General features: G+C 47.6%; 1 protein-coding gene and 1 long non-coding RNA gene across 2 annotated transcripts in view; one reads left to right on the forward strand and one right to left on the reverse strand.

Moving 5' to 3' along the window:
* The window catches only part of CALCR (calcitonin receptor), a 2,903,406-nt gene extending 2,898,981 nt beyond the window's left edge, over positions 1-4,425 (reverse strand). Inside the window, exon 1 of the mRNA XM_069648468.1 lies at positions 3,802-4,425. The gene's annotated coding sequence lies outside the window, so the exon portion shown is untranslated. The remainder of the gene's footprint in view (positions 1-3,801) is intronic.
* The window catches only part of LOC138569972 (uncharacterized), a 269,143-nt gene continuing 245,772 nt past the window's right edge, over positions 1,113-24,483 (forward strand). The window contains exon 1 of the long non-coding RNA XR_011303358.1: positions 1,113-1,397. This is a non-coding gene — a long non-coding RNA (uncharacterized lncRNA). The remainder of the gene's footprint in view (positions 1,398-24,483) is intronic.

Below are 24,483 nucleotides of genomic sequence, written 5' to 3' on the forward strand. Positions count from 1 at the left end.
CCTTAGGAGATTTCCTTGGATTGGTTGATCAACTTGCACGGCCTTTGCTTCTACCTCACCCTTATCATTGGGCCCTCCTATTGTAGTAGACATCGTCCTCTCTGCTTCCAGGGTTTTTGATGTTTTAAGTGACTCAAGAGGCTCAAGCCATCTCACCTGCTGGTGAGTTCGAATGCCCGTCCTGACCTCGCACTTTGGTGAGAAGGGAGGCATCATCTCAGTTCACTGTCACCAACACTCTGAAATCACTCCATCCAGTTAATTCGAATTTCTGTGTAGACTCAACGCCGGTTCAGGGCCAGATTAGACCGTCCTCGCTCCGCAGACCAGTCCTGCCCCACTTCCGCTCCGCGCAGCAAATGATATTTTAAAGACACTGCAAGCAGGGACCTCTGCAGCAGCTCTGCCTCCACAGCAATGGAAAGGGAAAAGGTATTTTCGCTTACTCCTCTCTACAGCAACGTTGACCAGTTCACAGCAGACCCCTTCTGTCCAACATCCGTAGGTGAAACATCACAAAGTGCAAGAGTGCACTTTGTGATGTTTAACGCATACAGAATACCTTTGGGATGTGACATCCTGAGCACATACAGTAGGGTTTGGAAATACTGAATGAAAAACACAAACATAGTGCGATGATTTTGGGAAGTTACATGGTGAACACATAGTATGCCTGCGCAATCTGGCATGCTGATCACATGCAGCGTACCTTCAGGATGTGGCATCCTGAGCACAGTCTGCCTTTGGGATCTGGCATTCTGGGGAGCTTTCGGAATCTGCTGTATGACTTGAGTATACATCCCTTTCTCAATACACGCCATTCAGCCTTGGAATCCGTCGTGCTGTGTGCATGGAGTACAGTGTGCCTCGAGAATCCGAAAAGCTTATCCAATACACTTTATTTCCGGAGGGTGGCATGCGCATTAAGGTGTAAGTGTCTCACAGGAAAACAGTGTGCTTTTGGCGGTGGACACACGCAGCAACACAGGGAGTGCTTGCCCATCTTGACAAGCTCCCCACATGCCACTGATAAAAACGGACGCGTTCCTTGCTGGCATTCTTAATTCCAGACCTGGTTGCCATCATACGGCAATGCAATGCGCAGTGCATGGTGCTAAATATAGAACGCACGCGATAAGCGTCAGCGAATCATTTCCTCCGAGAGTGAAGAGAGAAATTCGGGCTCAGCGTGGCGGTGGCCCCGCCGTCGAGGGCGCCGCTCTCTCTAGGAAAGAGAAGCATAGCAGCTTCGGGGGCGGGCCTTCCTGTTCTGAAGAACGCCAATCGGCCTGGGGCAGTTTGGGGAGCCTCAGGGACCGGCTAGGACTAGCCCAAAGCTGGCCACACGCAGCAGAGCTGACTGTAAACAGCGCGGACAAGAACCCGGAGGTCAGCAGGTAAAGGGTTTCTGAAGGAGGCCAGGGAGGTTAAATACACACATGAACCGTTTCTCCTTAGAACTGTCCGAGGGAAGTTTGCGCCTGGTTCCCTAGAGGAGGCAAACAGGCATGCAGCAAACACGTCTACCCCGCTCACAAAGTGCGGACGTAAAGTGAGCCTCTCCATTTCATTATAGTTTAATGTTTTATGAAGCGCCTCCTTCGGAGAGAGCTGTTTGAATGCCGTTTAAACTGCATGTTTCATTCACCAGAAATCCTCTGTCGCTACGTGCTTACCAGTGTAAAGAGTTTGCCTTCCAGGGGGGTCGCCATGGATAACACCGGCAGCGGCGCGTTACAGGAGAGTCTGGGGACGCAAGTGCGCCAGGTGCAAGGTGTGCAAAGGCTATACCCATCGGTACACGCACAGCTGTGGTAGCCAGTTAGCCTTTAACTGAAATGGGTCATTTTCGGTCCTGTTTAACTGCATTTACTGTCACCAGGCGAGCCATAACGATCGAGTAACTGAGGCGTGAGACCCTGCTGTGAATAACTGGAGAGGGCTCTGCGATGTATACTCGCTGCCACTATCCAATGAAATGGGCCCTCCTCTGAATCTCCGAGCAAGGGACGCCGTGTACACTAAACACTGTCCCTCCCTCTCGCTAGTCTGCATCGAGTCCCTCATCCCTCCCCACACAGCGCTCACGGGCCGTATCTGCTTCATATTATTCACATGCTGTATACAGAATATATTACACCAGGTCTCCTGCCTGAAGGTGGCGGGCGTTGAAATGGACCTCAAGGTGAATCTCCCTAGACGTGCTTTCCTCCCTTAGGGCAATCCCACCCTATGTAGCTATCACTAGCATGGAATGTATCCCACGATCATTCGTATCACAATGACTTCCAATCGGGCTATTGCTGATCTAACATCATTTAGAAAATCCTTCGCCATTAGGATATTCCGGTCAGGTGCTTTCTCATAAAAATCTAATTTGGCTATGCTCAAATGCAGCACGTTTCCTCTTCATCTCCCCCAATGGTCGTCAAACTGTGGGGCGGGATCCCGTAGGGGGGCCCAAAGGTTCTATGGGGCACTGGGCTCTTTAAAAAAAAAGGTATTATGGCACCTGCTTTTAACATAAACTATGAGCAGGTATGGCATCTGGCGAGGGGCGGGGGGGGTTCAGGAGTGAGGGCTAGGGTGTGTGAGTGGGGTGGTTGTTGCAGAAGCGATATTTTTACTCAGGGGGAGGTGGGTGCTCAGCAACACCATTTTTACTCAAGGGGGTTCGGCATACAAAAGTTTGAATAGAACTGCTCTGAAACGAGCTATGCACTCTTGTAATCTTCTCTCAAGCTAACCTATAATCAACCACACTGATCCCCCAGCTAAACGTCCAAACGTAGCTCTTCTTTTATTTAGCCCAGTAATCCATCTCCTTCGCCCCCTCCGAACCCAAAGAATAAGGTCTGGAAATACCGGACGGGGTCAGTCACACTATGCCACTTCTTGGGCCAGGTCAGGCGCCGTACAGCGAGGATGGGTACAGTATGAGTGTCATTTATAGAAAGCCATCCGAGTGCGCGTCTGTGACGGTGATCCGGGAAACTGCAATGGATGAATTGGAAAGCAGCCTTCCCTGCTTTGGCACATGGTGGTGTAATGCCAGTTTAATACAGGACGCGCCCACGGTCACCCCCTTCGAGCAGTCACCCCGATAGAGCATCTTTCATTGCTACCTTTAGGGTGTTCAGACACGGAGAGCACTTTCTCCAGTTACGCAGTTCTGCCTAATTAAGTTATGCTTCTACACATGCGTCTACAGAGCGGATTGTTTTCAGCAGACTTTGGGCTAAGATGCCCCTATCACTGTCCACGCGAGGGGCTGCGCTGAGAACGGGTGCCTGGCCAGGAACACTGTATACTGGTTACATTGATGGAAAAATCACCAGGCTGCACATGCACTAATTAAACTAATGTACTAATTAGAAGGGTTTGTCCACTCGGCCGTGTTTTCCCATTGATTTGTAATTACATTTTGGCAGCAGATGAGTGCAGCCAGGAGCTGTGTACAGGGCGCCCCAGAGCTAATGCCCATCATTTTTGCACCCAGTCGGCGAGCGCCCCCATTTGGGAGCGCAAAGTCCGCGGACACATTTATTTTCTTAATGGGCCTTGAAGGATCCAGTGGGCGCGTGCTGGCCCGGTCCCGTGACGCAGGACAAGGGAATGGGTCGTGCAATAACAAAAAAAAAAAACCCTTACACGAAGAGAGTAGTTTGGGCAAAATGTACGCACATAACATGTTTCACATATAGCATTCCAATCTCAATAAAAACATGCTAAACGACCATGGAATGCATATTATTTTGAAAGGATGAGCGATTAGGAGAGAAATGGAGTTTGGAGACTTACCATGTGGGAAGTGCAGAGCTCCTGTGATAGCTTTGCAGGTTGCCCCCCTCAGGACACCTGCGTGGACTCCACTTCGGGAGGAGCCGCACCGGACACTGCGAGAGCAGGGCTCTGCTGGGCACTATATCCGCGTAATCACCCGCGGACGCAGATTGGCTCCTCGGACTGAGATGTGCACCAAGGGCACTGGTGCCCAGGAGGGTTCTTGGCATGTACAGATATGTGCTCCCAGAAATCCGGCGAGTTTCTCCCAGGGCTTGCCTTCCGCTGACTCCCTGTGCCCTGAATCCTCACAGGTGAACGGGGCACGGGCGAGCAGGGGACGGAACTGTGGCAGGGGTCGGAAACCTGGGGTGGAGCATGTGAGGGGACGCAACAGCAGCGCAGGCAGGGCGCGGGAGTCGGGGGCGCCGAGCTAGCCGGCAGCATCCATCCCAGACTCTCCCCAGCGAGCCTCGGACACCTCAGTGAGCAGGATGGGGCATTCTCGCCAAGCGAACGGTCCTCCCACTCCAACTCTCCCTCCCACGTCCCTCTGGTTTCACTCAGCACCCTCCACCGCGCGCGCATATATACGGAACCGCGCACGTGTGCATCCAGGGCAGCAATTCATCCATTCATGCATCAGCGACACGCGCAGGCACCGAGCTGCGGGGGTGTGCGCGGGAGGGAAACAGGCAGCGGGGGCATGCGCCGTGGAGCCACGGGGGGATGGGGGGGAAGGGGTCGGGAGGGGGGACTCTTGCGGCTGATGATGAAATGTGTGGTTTGCTTCATGAAAAATGACGACAGGAAAAACTACATTGAATCAGGCAGACATGTCAGTGCCGGGGAATACAATGCCAACATGGGTTGCGTCTTAAGCCCCATGAATAAAAGAGTAAAAACATAAATAAAATAAAAATATGTCAAACGGAAAGCCAGAATCAAATATATCTGCTTTACAAATAAAGGCTGTGCACATGGAATGAGGGGGCGGCAAAGAGTTGTGTCTGCAGTAACTATTGTAGTCTGATCTGTTTCTAATTCCAAATGTCTTTATTTTTCATTATTATAAAAAGTGGCCCCCCACGCTGTCCAATTCAGCATGAGGTATTGCAACACGAGCTCTCAGATGAGCGCCCCGGTGCTTGGATTGTCATTTTCCACATTCAAGCATCAGCTTTGAGGATCAACGGACGAGAATGCATGGCCCGACACGTTCGCGAACTCCATGGCCCGTGAAATCGTCGAGAAATTACCATTCCATGTTTCCGCAGGCAGGTTCCTACAATGGTTAAACATTAATTAAGATAAATAATTAATTTAACCGAAAACGGATTAACTACTGGAACTTGCTCTCAGCATTCAGAGCTTCATAGATTTTTATTTTTTTTCAGGCCGCTGTGTAGATTTATTTTCGCGCATCAATAAAGGACAGAAATTCCGAGCAACCCGTGCCCAGGTTGATCGATTCACTATTTTTCACCTGAGCTCATGGCAGTGAGCGCCAGACGCACATACTAACTGCGTTATTAATTGCAGGCTGTCAAGGCATTCCATTGGATCGATTACCTTGATGCTGGTTCTCGTTTACAGAATTCCAAGAAGGATTTAGCTGTACTTGGCCCTCTGCCCCCTGCTCTAGATGGTGTGCTCCAAATTGTCAGATCTCCCCACGTTCTGCAACTATTTCCTGGTGTAACTTGTACTATTATGGAAACTTAACCATTTCCACAAATAAATTAGAAAAGAACAGTCATTATGTCATCTCTTACGTTCCAGTGGTTTTCAATTCTGTAATCATTCATTGGATTGCCCAGGGTCAGGTTGCATCCAGCAAATAAAGCACAATGCATATCCACACATCATACTTTAATCAAATACACACCACTTAATATTTCACCGACCAATGGCCTACAAAAACCACAACGAAATGCTCAAATGACAACAACAAGGGGTGGGGCTAGGTAGCACTTAGATCACAAAACATCCTCCATGTATCCACCGACTCCCCTCCCACCATTCATAACATAGCAGTGAACAGCATGGTCCAGAGGTTAGAATGTAAGTACACAACGAGGACCACACATTCGTAGGGCATCCCAGCCTCAGAAACAGACCTTCAAGTCACCTTCACAGCAGCAGGGAGAACCAGTGCACGTCAAAGACTCTTCCAGAATGGATTGCATCAATTACGGCTCTAGCTGTGCCCACCTGTCCAAACAAAGAAACATTGCCCTTTCAAGAAATCAAAAACCTGTGTGGCTGCCACGCTGTCGCCTGCACATTCATGCTCACAAGCTCCTTCTGGAGATCTTGCGGCCACTTCCACCTCTATATAGTTTGGGGGTCTAGGTCATGGCATACCAATATACTCCTACCACCGTGCCTGAACTCCTTCTGTAAACTGGCAGTGTGCAAGATAACAGCTGGCGGTGTGCCGGCATTCAAACAAGATGGCCACCCTGGAAGTTATCTGCTGCTAACTTGGAACTCATTTTCCTCCTAACCATGGCTTAAAACCTTGTTTAAATTACACTTTCCAACTAATGCTTGCATTAATGACGATAGGATGACTCGGAGCTCATTATAAGTGCCACAGCTACCGTACTGTGAATCTCACAAGCGGCCTATAGATGTCGTTAGATCTCAAATCCTAAACATGACATCTAAGGATTAATGGGCAGTCTAAGAGGAAGAACATACTGACAACCCTCACAACCTAAGCCTGAGTGACTTGTAATCACACAGAGGAATCAGCCAGGTCATAGTCCAATAGATCACCATAAGGGTGGTGGCCTTGTGGGCAGGAAGGGACTGTTAAGGATTTCTATCAGGCAATACTCCCCGGTCTCAGCCTAGCATGCAATGCACAAATGAGATACTTATTGTGTCTATAGGTTCAATATTCTGAGTGATATACCACTCATATTACACCCTTCTCAAAATACCCACAGGTCACAATGGACCAGGAATCAGGCTGGTTGGTAAAGATAAATATGTATTTATTTAAAATTCAAATCAAACACAATTTTTAATATATGGGGTAGCAATCACCAATGTGGTGATAATACAAATCAGAAAATAAGTAAGGCAGTTGAATTCACATTTTAGCAACACAGAATGTAAAAAACAGAAAAGATCAGTTTTGGCTTGTGAAAAGATAGCGCTTAGGTTAAGATTTCCCCCTGCAAAGTTCTTAATTCACAAATGAGCAATTCCACACAGATGTAAGTAAGCAGCAGCTATTCATGAATAGAGAACAGTGCACAAGGTATGAATGCAAACTTCCCTCCCCAAACAAGAGAGAAAAACGTGTTTGGAAATTTACACTTTTAAAATGACAGTTTAAAATGGCTTAGAAAAACGATGAAAAGTGTGCAAAAATCCTTAAATTGATATAGATTCATATGGGAGCAACACTGAAAAGTTCCTAACAAACATAAGCTACAATATGAGCAATAGTACACACTTTAAATCAGAATGGAAAGTTGGAAATACTTTGAATGGGAAACACATGTGTAAAACATTTGCAAAAATGTGAATTCCCGCCCCAGTGTTTGGTTGTCGATGTAGCTAAGGGTCTTAGGTTTAGCTCAGAGTTGAAATTAAGTCTCTAGCTATAAAACTGAGGAAGTTATGAAAAGTTCGAATGAGAGGTGTTTTTGAGAAAAATGGAACAGAGAAAAGCAGAAATTTGGTTTTAAAATGACAGATTGTTTTTTATTTAAATTATATTAATGCTACGAAAAAGAAGAATGCCACCCGTGAATATCCACAGTTACGCAAGGCCGATTGTAACCCTTCACGTGGCGGATACTCAGTTTTTCTTTTATGGGAATTACTTTATTTAAGCCAAATCACTAATGGCTAATGGTATAGCAAAACAAATGAGAGAAAAATCTGCACTAACACTAGGGATTATAAACAGGGTTGCAAGAATGGTTCTGATAATATTAAAGGTTCTTAAGTTAAAGATGGGATAGGGTGAGAGATGTGGAGAGGATACGACAAGATATGCTATGGTTTACTATGATTCGTGTTTTTAGCTACAGTCCACTGTAAATTTAGATTGGACCGTCAGGTTCTGGTCATCACGGATCGGGTCTACAGACAGCAAGGCACTTCTGGCGGGATGGTCAGCTGGGTGTGCTGGTCAATTGGACTGGATTGCTTTGGCCCTTCTGGTTGCTGAACACTGTAGATCAGTGGAATGGCGAGTTTCAGCAGGCAAGCCTTAATGGTAGCAAGCCAGACTGGATTCCCTTAAGTTTGGGATGGTTCAGTATTTGGGCCTAGCTGAAAAGAGTTCAGCAAATGCTGAGGCCTTGGCTTTTCAAAGAAGTCTGGAATCAGTACAAGATGAAGAATTCTGGAACAGGAAGCCACGCGGAAATCAGGATAGAGTCAGGAATCAGTCTGTGTCTTGTGAGGTTCCCTTATTTATCATGCCAAGTGACATCACTCAGTTAATGGTAGAGGCAGACTTACAACCCACACCCACAAGACTCTGATAGGTCAAAGGCACTTGCCTTTTTCTGGTTGGAAGCCAGAAAGGGCTGTCATATTTTATGATGTGACTTGGAAAACTCCCACAGTTATTAGGACCAAAATTTAACTTTCCCACAAATACACATTTCTTTAATTATGCCCTCTAATAAAATTGGACACATACATTACATATGTTGTGGGTTACTTTTACGTCCAACTCCCAGTCAGTGAGATCTGTCTTTGTCTTTCTGTGTAATTCTATCAATTTTAATCATAAAGATTTGGTCTAACAATTCCTAATTCGGTACATATCTGTGCAATCACCCCTAGAACATGGTATACAATATTAGATTTGCAGCATCAATAGTCTTTGCACAATTAATGTTTTTGTATAACTTTTCTTCCTTATAGAGTACAGGGTTCAATCACGTATTCAAAGAAAGAGCATAACATTAGATTTATAACTACCATCTTTTAGATTTATCCTCCTTGTGGCAAAGTTAAAAGTCTTTAAAGCTTAATTACAAATAGGCATTTAACCACCAAAAGTCCGTAGCATTTTTCTTTTACTTTTCTTTCAACTGGCAACAGCTGTCAAATTCCTGTGATCAGGGTGGGGGTCCTCTTCATTGAGAGGGATGTTTCCGGCCCCTCCCCTGTGGGGATGAGTGTTCAAGCCTGCCATTGTCTTTGGCTGGGGCCCAGACGAAAGTCTGATGAGTTTTTTGTCATGAGTATGCGAAAACCTCTCAGCAGCAATTAGTCCTTTCCTGCCAGCAGTGAGGTGTTACCCATTCCTAGGCTGAGGCTATCAGATCAGAATTAAATAGTTAATTAACTCAAGACTGTGTTTTAACATTAATTTATCTACATCTTTCCTTAAAACACATAAATTGAACACAGTTTATAGGTGGATTTTGACATTTATTACAGAATTAGGCCTTTAAACAAAACATGCTTTAAAAACGAGCGATTTTGCACTTCCTTCCTGGAAAAAGCACATTACTGAGTCTTTTAATTCATATTTTCCTCAGCAGCACACACATTTTATTCAGCACCAGTTCTTTCCTTCAGTGCTGGGATTTGTCTTGCAGTCTGGATAAATGTATCCAACCTTTATTTGAAGTTTCTGTCTGTACAGTTGAAATTGTTACATGTTGCCATTTTTAGCCGCATTTTTCCAGTGGAACTGAAAACAAATGTTGTTGGGCTGGTTATTCATGAGATACATTTCTTAGCTGCTGTCAGTCAATGAGGCCCGGCCCCTCTGAGCCGCACTGGATGATCTGTAATTCTTTACTCTCAATGATTCACTGGAAAATAAATGAATCTAGTGCCAAAAACAGCACTTTGAAGGTTGCAAAGCTGCATTTTAAAAGGCATTTTCGATTTTCAGGACAATTCTGATGCCTTGCTCCATGTTGAATGTAACAAAGTCCACTGACATGCTCCTGCAGTGATAACTCTGTTTTCACCCCACTTTGACTGTATGTGGCAGGGGTGCAGCCTTTCCTTGTTTGTGACCCAAACACGGTTTTGCAGATCCATATTTGGCTGTTTCCTTCCCCATTTGTAAAGTGATGCAGCGGGGCACATTGGAATGGGTCAAAATGTCCCACAGAAGCCCCCCGACTTTGGCTTGACTTCCAGTCGTGGGGAAGTCGGGCATGTGGGATTCTTCTTTTCTGTCCATGTGAAGAACACAGGTTTCTTCAGGTGTAGGTTCTTCTTCCCTCAGCAAATGATGCAACACTCTCTCCTCGCTAGCTCTGGATGGAGTAGGAACGAGACCCAATCTTCTCTGATGCTTTCTTTTCTGGTGTGTGGAGCGACACTCCGGATCTCTTTGGTTTTTCCCCCGGTTGCCCGAGGAGGTCCTCCTTGGTGATTAGGTACACTTATTGCCAATACTAGAAAACAGAACATAACCCAGTTATGGAAATGTTCCCACTACTGCCCACCAATAGTGATGACAGCAGTGGGATATACATATGCATTCAGTGACAATTTACAATATTGCACGCATGCATTTAATGACAATTTCAAATTTTCCTAGGTTTCATCATTCTCTCCCTATGGGTTTTCTGTAGGCTCTTCTATTTGCCGCAAAGTATGCCTGGGATGGCAACTCATTAGCTGATTGATGTGGACCCACTTGTCTTCTCCTGTCAAATCACCCTTGGGGATGCGGATTCTGTAGGCGACTGGTGAGATTTTGTCCACAATTTCAAAAGGTCCCCGCCAGCTGGGCAAATATTTGCGCTCCTTGGCTTGGTTCCTTTGGAAATTGTACAAGTAGACTCTGTCTCCTACTTGATATTCCTTTTTGGTTGTCTTAAGGTCATAGTGGGTCTTCATACTGTCTGCAGATCTTTCTAGATTCCGCTGAGCATATGCAAAAGCATGTTGAAAGTGTTTTCTCAGATTCTCAACATACACATGAATTGTGGAGACATTTATCAATGCCTGCTCTTGGGTTCTATAGAGCAGATGCTGGGGTAGAGCCATCTTTCGTCCAGTCATCAGCTCAAATGGAGACATTTTAGTTGCATAAGAAGGGGTAGATCTGATGTCCATCAGGACAAGGGGTAATTGAATATCCCAACTTGGCCCAGAGTCTGCCTCAAATGTTTTTAATATGCTCACAATGGTTTTATTGTCCCTCTCAACTCCACCACTCGAGGGGCGGTATGCAATGTGTAGTTTCCTTTTTACCCCCAGTATCTCCTACATCTGTGTCATCACTTCGCTGGTGAAGTGACTACCTCGGTCTGACTCAATCCTTTGGGGTAGTCCAAAACACGAGAAGATGTGATTGATCATCGGGGCAGCTGCTGTTTCTGCCTTGCAATTTGGGGCCGGGAGACATTCCACCCACTTAGTAAACAAGCATGATACGGTTCACATGTACTTGTTCTCCCTAGAGGAGTGGATAATGGGCCCGATGAAATGTACTTGTAAATGTGACCAAGGCAGTGTCATCCCCCTCTTTTGGAGGGAAACACGACGTGTTAGTGATGTTGGCTGAAATTGTGCACACACAAGACACCCCTTCAAGTATTGATTAAGGTCATGACCCATGTGTGGCCAGTATGCAACCTCTGGCAAGATTTCTAATGTAGTGTGAAAACCCTGATGACTGGCTGTGGCCACATCATGGGCGTGACTTAGCATCAGGCTTCGGAATGAGGTAGGGACCACCCACTGGTCACAGACAGATATGGATCTCCTCACCAACAACCCGTCTTGGATTTGGAACATTTTTGAACATTTCATGAACACCCTGAGGTCCTTCCCAATGCAATCATTATCCATCGGGAAAGTTCTCAGGGTCCTCAATGTGCTGATAAAACTTACCAATAATTAGATCACCTTTTTGAGCCATGATTAAATCAGCATCTGGGGTTTCCTTACTCCACTGGGCAGGTGAGAGTTCATTGTGAGCATTTATCTGGGACCTAGTGATTGCAGTGATCTGGGTTTCCCCCAACAGGGACTCAATCTCAAGGAAATCCCGTTGGATGGCTCTGATTTTGGCCAGCTGATCAGCTAAGTCATTTCCAGTTTTGTCTGGTCCCTCTACTTTGGAATGACCCTTGATATTTTTCCAGTAGATGGTCATCCAACTAGAGGTGACCAGATCATCAACATTTTGTATTCAGTTTCCATGTTTTAGTGGTTTGTTTGTTAGCACATAGCATGCCTCTGGTCTTCCAATTGACCAGGTGCTCCACGAAACCGTTCCAAACATAATCTGAATCATGATTATGACCAGTTTGTGGAGTTGGTGTTGGACAGCAGTGAGGATTGCTTGATGAACTGCCATCAGCTCTGTCACCTGACTACTACGGGGACCGATTTTGTACCCGGCGGGGGGTTCTGGGGCATCATTCACGCAGGCATTCCCCACGCCGGCCACTAGTTCCTTTTCCCTGTTGTTGTCAACCTGGTAGGAGCACCCATCCACATAGACAGCGGGCATTCCCTAGCACTTGTCTTCTTCATAGACTTTGTGCGGGGAATTCAGGTACGCCTCCATGTTGTCCTAGATTTTAAGACTTTCGTCCTCGAGGCAGTTTTCTCTGGCACAATCATGCAAGTCAGCCATTGCTTGCGCGAGGGGACTCTTCTTGTTTTGGCCATATCTGACCTCCACAGGAAAGTCTTGCATTGACATAATCCAGGAAGTAATTCGGGAATTACTCACATTTCCAGCCCGGATTCTGTCACTTTGAAGATATTGCAGAGGCTGGTGTGGAGTCTCCACTATGATGTGTTCCCCCTGGATGAACGGGCGGTAATTTTTCAATGCCCATACCGTTGCCAGGAGTGCCTTCTCACAATCGTTGAATTTATCCTCCACAGAGGATAAAGTTTTACTTGCATAGGAGATGACTTTATTGATCTTGTCATGCTTTTGGTATAATACTGCAGTCAAGCATGTATTTGAGAACCCTGTCTCTAAGAAGAACTCCTTGTTTTTGACAGGGTAAGCTAGACAAGGCACTTGTGAGAGGCTTCTTTTGAGTTGCTTTACTGCCTCGGCTTGTTCTGGACCCCACTCCCACTTGACCCCCCCTTCAACAAATGGATCAGAGGTATTGTGATCTCTGCGTAATCCTCAATTAACTTTCTGCTGAAATGAGTCAGTCCAAAGAGGCTCCTTAGCTCACGCAGAGTTGTGGGGTCTTTTAGTTTCAGGAGTGATTCCACTGCCTTTTGGAAAGATAGTTTTGCTCCAGCAACCCTCAACTGTGTCAGAACATAACAGATTTCCTCTATGTGTTCCTCAACAGTTGAGCTTTTGATCAAAACATCATCTACATAGGCCAGTTTACCCCTTTCACCAAAGTCGGGCATGGCCTTGTGTAAAAAGATATTAAATTCATATCCGGAGTTGATGTATCCGAAGGGAGTCCGGGTCTATGTGTACTGCTGCCCCCGAAGGTAAAGGCCAGCTTGTATAGGTCCTCCCTACTGACAGGTACAGTCCAGTACCCATTGGTCAGGTCAATGGCAGTGAATACCTTTGACCACTGGATCTGGGCCAGCCCTTGGTCAATGTAGGGAAGAGGCCATCGGGAAGTATGGACTGGCCTTTCGGTTTTAAAATCCCCAGCACCGGATTGTGAAAGGTGCTGTGGACTGGACGAATTATCCCACGGGACTCAAGGTTTTTAATTATTTCTGTGAGGGACTCCATGGATGCGAAAGGCAAGTGGGATTGCTTCACAAACACTGGAGTCATGCCAGGGTCCATGGGAATTGTTGTTGTATGGATTTCGGTACGACCACAGTCATGAGTCCACCGCAAAGAGATCCTGAAAGTCTTAGAAAACTTGTTTCAACTTTTGCTATTGCTCCAGAGTCTCAAAGGCATCAGCTAGGTTGACTCTCTCTTCAACCATCTGCCTGAAGCCTGGAAAGACTTCTGGTTTGGCTATCTCAGTGGCCTCCTCCAGCTGGGTGGAGAAGTCCCTGGTTAAAGTATTGACCTGGACTGATGGTTTCAGGCAGGGAAGGCAGTCCTTATGGACTTCATCCCTATGGTCACCTCATCCCTCCTGAAGTCACAGGTCACCTCTTCCTTACCATAAGGGCAGGAGGAGTACACCAGGAAATTCCCCCCATGCCGTGTGAAGATCCTGTCTGGTGTTGTGTCATTGTCGCTATCACTGTCAAAACAGTCATTGGGGATTGGTCCTATCAGTTCATTACCTAAATCTATGGAAAAATGTCAGTCATCAACTGCCATTCTAATAATGGTGCTTGCGCCCAGAGTGATCCTGTGAAGGTCGCTGCTATCCACCAATATTGGAATGGTGTTGTGTTCTATGTTGACTGATCGTGTTGGGTTTAACCCCAAACCTTGCTGTGGAAGATGGGCATTGAGGTGAACATATGTGGCAGGATTTTGCAGTTTCTGTCCTCTTTTAATTTTTACTTCAAGTGGGACTAGTCGTGTCCACCCTGGGATGGTGACTTCCTCTCCAATTTGAACTTCAACTGCATACAATAGCAATTGAGCTGACCGAAATGCTTTTTCTGAGTCATCAAATTCCAGGGGATTACCCCCTAATCGGGACCAGGCTTTGAATTTTATCAGGTCCAAATTAATTACAAAGTCATTGAGAATGTCACTGCCTAAATAAAATGCAGCAGGAGAATCTCACACGACCCAACAGTTATGTACTATACTTTTGTTGCCTATAGAAATTTTGAGCATACACCTGCTAGGCAGGAGATGGTCAGAATTGGGAGTTTCCAGGTCCATTTCCCATTTGTCTATCATTTAAATGTGGGAATGGGTGGATCTTTTGAGAGTTTTCGGAACGTGGCTTCGCTGAGGAAGCTCTTACCGTTGTTCACGCACACTCAGGAGAGAACAGAGTCCTTCCCCTCATTTAACTGAATAGGGATGTACAACTGTTTTCTAATTTTCTGAATGTCAGCTGAACATTGAGCTGGTTTCTCATCATTTTGGACTATGGAAGTGGGATTTTCTGATTGTGAATTGGTATAGAATTTCAGAGTGTTTCCTTCCAGTGTGGAATGCCACTTAAAACTGGAAGGATGGTTGATTTTCGGAAATAGAGAGGAATTCCCATCAGCAGTTTGCTGTCCTACTGCAATTACTGTCACGTCAGGGATTTGGTTGTTTTGAAAATGGAACTCAATGTGCTCCTGTTTATGTTCAAGCATGTGGCATATGCCATTTAAACTAACATGGTTGATACTATGTTTTAATTTTATTGGTCGGTTAGTCTGGGTCCAGAGGACCTTGTTTACACAGTCTATTAGGGGAGACAATCTGCGCAGGATGTCATTCCCCAGAAAACATGGTGTGCCCTGCGGAATCACGACTGTGACCGGGTGTTTCACCTTGTGTCGCCCAATTTTAATTTCCAAATCCGCAGTCCCCTCAACAGGAATTTCCTTCCCATCGAAGTTCTGAAGTTGTCCAGGAAGAGGGGTGAGAGGGATCTGGTATCTCTCCCCCTTCCTGTATTCAGCTGATTAAAGGCTCTCTTTGACAGAAGAGTGGCTTGGGATATAGTGTCCACCAGTGCCAAAAATGAACATTGCCCTTGTACAACATCTTCCCTCCTTCTCCTCAATGGGGCAAGATAATGTGCATTTTGGGCCAGTTGGTGGGTTAGTTTCTTTGTTTTTGATTCTGACAAAGGGATAGTTTGGGCAGGATTCTGTGTGGGAGCTTGGGGATCTGTAAGAAAAATATGACAGTTGAATATTGGGGGAGTTTTGGGCTCCCCTGGTTCTGATTCTGGGCCACCCCCCCCCATTTTTGGAGGCAGTGCCAGAATAGGTTTGGGCAAGGTGCTTTTCTGGCTTATCATTCTGGGGTTCAATGATGGGCGGTTCTAACTCAGTCCCCACATTTACCCATTCTTCATTAGGATCTCTCAGGACCCATTTTTCTTTGGGAGGAGTTCCCCCATCCCTGAAGGAGAAGACCTTTTTTCCCAGAGTCCTCTCAGGACCCCTCTCCTTCAAGTTGGAGGACACTAACCTCCTCCACAAAATGGGTCTTTTTAGGTCCTTTATTTCTCGTACCCGCCCTCTGTTCCTTAGGTTGCAGACCTTCAGGGGCAGGAGATTTTGGTTCCGGTTCCTGGGTTTCCAGGGGCTTTTCACAAGTGGGGAAGGAAGCTTCCTCTAAGGCTTTACACCCCCCTTCCCCCGTCATTGTTCTGGAGTACCAAACCCTTGGTTTGTGGAGTTCTGAGCCGCCATGCTCATCTGAGGGTTCTGTTGAGCCCTCAACATGCGATCCAGATCCTGGGACAAGTTCTGGACCTGGCACTGCAGTTGGGACACCTGCTCTGGCTGGTACAGGGGTCTCTGGTCCATCCTAGGTGGATCACAGGAAGGGTAACTATCCCATCTCCCATAATACCCTGGGTTTGGATAGTTTGGGTAACCCTCCCCCCTTGGCCTCCCCTCTCCCAGATTGGGCTGTCTGGGCTCAGGAAAGTGGGGAAAGAATGGAGGGTTGTTTTGTGGGTTGAAGCTTTGAGGATACAAGGGAAAGAAGCCCAGCCCGGCATTTGGGGGATTACTGCCCTCCTGGGGAAAGTTAGGAGGGCAGTTTCCTGCATTGGTACCTACCTGGTTGAATCCCCCTCCTTGCAATGGGGGAGTCCACACATACCCCAGGATGTGTTTGTTGCCCTTGTATCAGGGGCTAATACAATCAGAGTAGTTAGGGGTCCCATTTGTGGGATTACCTCACTGACTACCTGTTTGGGATTGGCCCAAGGGCCTCCTGGTTCCTTGATTGGATGGGTTTCTTTGCAGGTATATTTTTAGGCCCCCCATCTCCAGATCTAAAATGGGGGCAACCTTCACCTCCGCCACCTTAGCAGCAGCAGGGGTGTTGACTGATTTGGGGTTTTTATTGGTGTTCTTACTATCTACAGGTTTCTGCACCTCATAAATAGGGGTCACCTGTTCCATGACCCAGTCCAGTGATCTCTTCTCATGGAATTCCCTCACCAGCTGGGTCATGATGTATTTGGAGTGCATGGAAAAAAGTGTTAATGTATGTGCGCACCCTCCTGGTGGTCTGCGCAAAAGCACGTTTAAGTTCTTGCACAAATTCATGTGGGGCCTGGTCTTCCACACACTGCTGATTGTAGGCCGCCTTGCGGGCCTCTTGTGGATTTCTATGGACAGAGAAGTGTTTTAAGATTGCCGCCCTGTAGGTGGACCATCTTGAGTGGTTCTGATCCTCCAGCCCCGCAAAGAAGCTGGAGTACTCAGGGGAGAATGTTCATTTTACATATTGGATGCAACTCTGACTATCTTTCAGCTGAAAAGTATCCATCATCTGTTCGTATAATTCAAGGTGTTCCCAGAATGAATACTTAGCATTTTTGTGATAGGGAGTTATAGCACTCCTTATGGCCTTGATCTGCTTCAGGAGATCTTTTTGTGTAGCCCTCTTGATTTTGTTGGCCTTTTCGGTCTTAGTCACCTGTGTCCACTCATCCTCTGACTCAAAGGCACTACTAATGGAGGTGGATATCTTATTCTCTAGGCACTCCCTGATTCTGCATGCTTGAGAAGGGCTCGCAGCATGTGGAGGGCTAGTTTCCTGATGCCTGTGGTGTTCAGAAGAATCTTCTGACTTTCCCCTGCTCCCAGGATTGGCGGAGTACCCCCTCCCCCAACTGCCTTACCGGAGAAGAGGTCTTTACGATACTCTTTTTGGGCTTTATTTCCTGGAGTTCCCCACCAAATTTAACAGACTGATCTCTGGGAAGGCAGCAGTTTTGTGGATCCAGTTCCCTGATTCTCCCCTCACAGGAGCCTTCCTGATCTGAGATGTTAGCCCTAACATTTGGGCATGTGTCCAGAGACGCCCGTCCATCAATTTCTGGGAGGCGCTGATCTGTCAGTCCCATCTTACCCATTTTGTTGACGTCTACCATCCCCATGGCCCCTGGTTCATGAGAGCCTGTGGACATGAAAGTGGCAGAGTTCATTGCATTGAAGGGATTAGAGTCCCTGAGTACAGGGGTCCGTATGGGAGGATCAGGGGTTTCTCTGTCCCTCACCATCTCTTCTCTTTCAGCCCCTATTCCCTGGTGATATGCCAAAATAGGAATCTTTTGTTCCTCTATCAGGGCCTTACTGGTCTCAATAATTCGTTCTTGCATGGCTATCTGTTTATGAGCTCATCCTTCCTTTCACAGAGTGCCTCATTGTCTCTCTGCGTTTGCTGCCTGGTTTTGAAATACTGGGCCATTGGTCTGGTTGTTCATTTCTATAGCATCCTCCACCCGCCTGGTGTGCTCTAATAACTTCTCATATGAGCTCCTGGAGGGCCAGCTTTCTTTCCTCTAGCTTAGTTTTTAATTGGCTTACTTCCTGGTTTAAGGCGTCCCTCTCCTGACTTAGGGTGCCCCTCTGTTCAGCCAGGTCATCCTTTTGTTTTTTAAATACATGGGATTTCTGGCGCTCCCCATCAAGTTCCTCTTGAGTGTGGAGGTCTTTAATAATTAATTTATTATTCTCCTCTTCCAAGGTCTCTATCTGTTTTGTAAGGTGACTATCTGTTCTGCGCAGGCTCTATTATATTTTATCTGTTGATTTAACCTCTGGTGACTCTCTTGCAGAGAGTCAACCTTTTCCCTACACTCCTTTCCCTGCCTGTAATTGAGTGTCTTGTTCTGCCTTTTCTTGCTGTAGGAGAGCCAGATCTTCTCTTAATTTGGTAATACACTGCCTAGCTTCTGTCTCTAATTCTTGGCTCTTCTGTAGCCTTTGCCCTGCAGAGTCTAGATCAGTCTCGATTCTTTCTAATGTTTCCACTTGATTCTTTGCCAGAACTATGTTCTCAGCATGCTTTTCCTGCATTACTCCTATGTGAAGGTATAGGTAGGCCGATATTCTGGGAATTTTACTCTGCTCCGCTTTAGCTTTTGGTGCCATGTACAGTTCACTAAGAGCTTGGTGTAATGGGCCCTTGTCCTGCCATTTATCTAGGTCCATGGCAGTGACCTGTTCTTTGATTTCCTGCAGCCATACCTGTTCATTCTGTTTGGGCCACTCACCCCTGACAAACAGTTTGTGCAGGTGTTCCCTAGCCATATTAATTTCTACTGGGATCACCATTTTGGAAATATCAATTTCCTTATGACTTATTTTAGGGTGGATTTACTTTTTACTTTTACAACCTGGCCTGATTTTGGAGTATTTATTTTGAGAGGTGCTTGTACAGTGTAGCACAGTACACCAACCACAGAAGGTGTCTGTACCCTGCAGGTTAGTCTGCTCTGCTAGACTGTCACAGGTGGTAACTCCAACTCAAAATCACGGCACGAGCCCCCAAATCTGTTAAGGATTTCAATGAGGCAATACACCCGGTTCTCAGCCTAGCATGCAATGCACACATGAGAAACTTATTTATTGTGTCTATAGGTTCAATATTCTTAGTGATATACCACTCATATCACACCCTTCTCAAAATACGCCACAGGTCACAATGGACCAGGAATCAGGCAGGTTGGTAAAGGTAAATATTTATATATTTAAAATTCAAATCAAACACAAGTTTTAATATATGGGGCAGAAATCACCAATGTGGTGATAATATAAATCAGAAAATAAGTAAGGCAGTTGAATTCACTTTTTAGCAACACAGAATGTAAATCGCAGAGAAAAGAACTGTTTTGGCTTGTGAAAAGATAGCGCTTAGGTTAAGATTTCCCCATGCAAAGCTCTTAATTCACAAATGAGCAATTCCACACAGATGTAAGTAAGCAGCAGGTGTTCAGGAATAGAAAACAGTGCTTAAGGTTTGAATGCAATCTTCCCTCCACAAACAAGAGGGAAAAACATTTTGGAAATGTACACTTTTAAATGACAGTTGAAAATGGCTTAGAAAAACAATGAAAAGTGTGCAAAGATCCTCAAATTGATATAGATTCCTATGGGAGCAACACTGAAAAGGTCCTAATAAACATAAGCTACAATATGAGCAATAATACACACTTTAAATCAGCATGGAAAGTTAGAAATACTTAGAATGGGAAACACACGTGTAAAACCTTTGCAAAAATGTGAATTCCCGCCTAATTTTCACTATGCAAACTTTAATAAAAATGGGTCAAATACACTGTTGTGGGATGTGTTTTTTGGTTGTGGATGTAGCTAAGGGTCTAAGGTTTAACCCAGAGTTGACATTAAGTCTCTAGCTTTAAAATGAGGAAGTTTTGAAAGTTTGAATGAGAGGCATTTTTGAGAAAAATGGAACAGAGAAAAGCAGAAATTTGGTTTTAAAATGACAGATTGGTTTTATTTAAACTATATTAATTCTAAGAAAAAGAAGAATGCCACCCGTGAATCTCCAGTTACGCACGGCCTATTGTAACCCTTCACGTGTCGGATACTCTGTTTTTCTTTTATGGGAATTAATTTATTTAATGCAAAATACTAATGGCTTATGGTCTAGCAAAACAAATAAGAGAAAAATCAGCGCTAACACTAGTCAATTGGACTGGATTGGGTTGGCCTTTCTGGTTGCTGGACACTGTAGATCAGTGGAATGGCGAGTTTCAGGAGGCAAGCCTTAATGGTAGCAAGCCAGACTGGATCAGAATGAATTCCCTTAAGTTTGGGATGGTTCAGGATTTGGGTCTAGCTGAAAAGAGTTCATCAAATGCTGAGGCCTTGGGTTTTCAAAGAAGTCTGGAATCAGTACCAGATGAAGAATTCTAGAACAGGGCGCCACCCGGAATTCAGGATAGAGTCAGGAATCAGTGTGTGTCTGTGTGTTGTGAGGTTCCCTTATTTATCATGCCAAGTGACATCACTCAGTTTATGTTACGGGCAGACTTACAACCCACAATGCTCTGATAGGTCAAAGGCACTTGCCTTTTTCTGGTTGGAAGCCAGAAAGGGCTGTCATGTTTTATGATGTGACTTGGTAAACTCCTGCAGTTATTAGGACCAAAATGTAACTTTCCCACAAATACACATTTCTATAATTATGCCCTCTAATAAAATCAGACACATACATTACATATTTTGTGGGTTACTTTTACGTCCACCTCCCAACTCCTGTTCGATGTCCCGGAGGCGGTCCAGTTCCATGGCCCCGAGGGTCCGCAGGGACGACGCCGTGTCCTCCTCCAACCCCCTGCGGATTGCCTCGAGGCACTCGGCCCGCCTCAGGGCCCTCCGCATGGAGTTCTCCGCCCTGACCATTGTGAGCCGCGCCTCTTCCGCCCGCCGCCGCTCCGCACCTATGGCGTGGCCCAACCGCTGCCACACGGAAGACACTCTCTGTCCTGGGTCCCCCTGCCCTCCGGCCGATGCCTGCCCCTCCGATGTCGAAAGCCCCGAGCCTTCATGTCTCCCACCATGTTGCTGCTGCTGCTGCTCTGCCTCTGCCCGTGCACTGCCTCCTGCTGCCTGCACATCCTCCGCCGGCTGGGGTGCACTTGTTGATGTGGCCACCCCTGCTGGACCTCCGACTCCCGACTGTGGCAGGGATGCCTCCTCCACCAGCCTGGCCGCACCGTCAGAGGCAGCTCCACAGGGCACCCAGGTGACTGATGGGTGGGAAGATGGCACAGAGGACGACTGGCGCGTAGGGGGTCCAGTTGAGGAGGGGGTCGAAGCAAGCCCCATCAGACAGCGGAATCCGGCCTGGGTGAACTGTCCCAGCAGGCTGACGTGGTCAACGAGCCATTCGAGATGACGTGCAGTCTCTCCATGAAAAGACTGCAGGTCACCTCGCAAGGCCCGTTGACGCAACGCCACACCAGCCAGGACAGGCTCAACCCGGACCTGGATGGCCACGTCCGCAGGCAGAGGAAGGCCAGTTGACGTCAGCTCATCCCCTGCCTGAAAACGGTTCTGGACGTAGGCATCCCTGCTGGTGCAAGATGATGCAGGGACAGGATCGGGGACAGGATTGCACACAGGCACCTCCGCGGCCGCCTGTGCTGCCTCCTGTCCCTGGTCCTGCACTGCACCAGTAGCACCAGTGGGATCCCCACCTCCAGACCCCGTCTCTGGTGCTTGCACGGCCTCCTCCTCCACCAAACCCCCCACCAACCTGGATGACTCCGTGCCATCTTCCCCTGTTGGGCCCTGTGGGGTCCCAGCTGCCCCTTCTGCTGCCGAGGAGTCCAACTGCAACCTCCGCCTCTTGGACCTCCCCCCGGCAGCTGCGGCCTGGGACGCGGCACCGGACTCCTCACTCCCCGACGAGATGACAACACGGGAGGGGAGCCGGGCCTTGCGTCTCCGGCTGGCGGTCGGATCCCCGCCGCTGTGCTCCACAGCACCTTCTCCGCCCTCTTCATCAGTTGACGCTGCAGACAGGGAGAAACAAAACACAGGCATCAGGGCACTGTACAATGGACACATACACGCATGACAGTTGCACATGAGTGGCATTGGCAAACCTCAGACATGTCATCACAATCCCCAACACACATGTCATTGCAACTCGCACACATGAGCCATACCACAGCCATATCGCAACTGCCACCACCATCCATACACATACAACAGCATCAGCAGCCAAAGGGGAGCCAGACATCACATGCAACACAGGAAGTGCACCACACATGTACACACACCACCACACTTGCATGCATGTCTACACCTCTGCCAAGTGTCGCACTGTTCAGACGGGCATCCATGTCACATCTGCCAATCAGGCTTCCACATACCGCTGTCACATGCATCCATGTTGCATCACTGTTGCACTCTTGACAAATACACACACATGCACATGTACACAGTGCTCATACATGCAGCCGAAAACAACATACATGCCTGACATCACGGACATGTCTACTTACATACACATTCATCCAAACATGTGTGCACGCACAACTGCATTTGCCATGCAAGCCCACACACACAAGCACCATCCATGTCTCACACATTACAGCCCTCGCATGTGTCAGACCCACGGCCCTGTACACCCCCACCCATACTCGACCCCATACAAACAGATGTGCAACCGGCACAATGCCGAATAATCACCACACGCACTGCTCACAATCAGGATGCATGTACACTCACCGCTCGACTCCAGACGGGTCTGCTTCTCTAGGACCTGGGCGTGGAGCACTGGGGATATGCGTTCCAGGACCCCCATCTGTTCTTCCGACAAGTGGCCCCGGCGCCCCTTGGCATCCGCTGCCTTCAAGAGGCGCCGGGCCTTGTTCAGGGTCCTGGACCTGAAGTCCTCCCAGCGCTTCCTGACATGTTGTAAGTCCCGGACTGCCACCCCCTCCGCGTTGATGGCAGTCACGATGTCAGTCCAGATCTGAGTCCGTCCTTCCTTGTCGGCGCGGGAACTTCCGAAGAGGGCATCATACTGCCCCAGGACTTGCTCCACCAGGACACCAACTTCGGTGGCACTGAAGCTGGTGCCCCTCTGCCTCTCTGGCTGGGGGTTGTCAGTGGTCACAGATGGTGTTTGCCCCGACATGACAACCCCAGATGCAGGAGTGGGTGGGCAACTGGGTCCTGGGGCTGGGCTGTGGAGCGATGGAATTCCAGTCGGGAGTCTTCGGTTCCAGCAGGGGTGGTCACAGCAACAGCACCCCTGGCTGATGTGCAGGCAGCAAATGGCAGTGCACGTGGGCAACAGGCAGTCAGGCAGCAGCAGATGGCAGGTGGGAGCGTGCTCGGGGCTCTGGGGGGCAGTAGTTCGGCCTTCTGGGCAGGAGCGTGGTCTTCCGTGTGCTTACGCGTGGCCAGCTTGGTACGGAGTGATTTGGCACGTGAAAATCCTGCACGTCAGCGTGAAAACCGAGGAAAGGCCCTTAGCGCGTAAGCGCCTCAGCACGCATACGCGATTCTATTGGACCAAAGGCCCTCAGCGCGTAAGCGCGTCTGTGACGTGACACGCACGGGTGTTTCCCACACAGCACGTGATGACAGAGCACACGTGGAAAGACTGCACGTCAGAGTGTCATCGCGTGTGATTGGTGGAAATGGCCCTACACGCAGAAATGACAAAGCGTGTAATTGGTGGAAATGGCCCTAGCGCGTACACGCCGCGTAAGTGACGCTGGACGTGTGGGCCTGTATAAAAGGTACGCGTAGAACACCATTTCCTTGTACGTGCTTTTCGTGGAGAGCGAGTGGGTGAATTCTGTACTTCTTGTCGTTTCACACGCGATTTACTTCACTGCGTTTCAAGTTCGTATTCTCTGTTACCTCAGACAGCTTTTTCTCTTTTTTCTCTTTTACTGGTTTACCTGGGCCTGTTCCCTCAAACAGTGTTCCCTACTACTGTTGTCCTGTCTCCTCAGACAGCGTACAAATCTTCTTTTGGCGGGGGTGTTGCCAACCAAACGCGCTCCTTTTTCACGCTCTTTTACCTGGCAGACGGTGAGTCACGCACGTATCTAACATCTGTGCTTGCCCCGTGTGTAGCCTACCCCTTCAGAGGTCATTCTAGGCTGTGTGTGAGACGCATACGTTCATTCTTGTGTTACTGGGTGCCACAGCGTAGTGCAGGTTTTTCTTTCTGCACACGTGGTCTAGGAGGGGTTGCGTGCACGTCATCTCCCTTTTTTGGGGCTCCTGTGCGTAGCGTGACCCGTCATCTTTCCCCAGGGGTTACAATCAGCCTTGCAAGAGCACTAGGGTACAATTACCATCTGGTACCCAACCCCTTTGACCCCCAATTGCCCAGGACAATATTTT

Source organism: Ambystoma mexicanum, chromosome 2q (genome assembly GCF_040938575.1).
Source record: "Ambystoma mexicanum isolate Mex_15411 chromosome 2q, UKY_AmexF1_1, whole genome shotgun sequence".
Taxonomy (NCBI): domain Eukaryota; kingdom Metazoa; phylum Chordata; class Amphibia; order Caudata; family Ambystomatidae; genus Ambystoma; species Ambystoma mexicanum.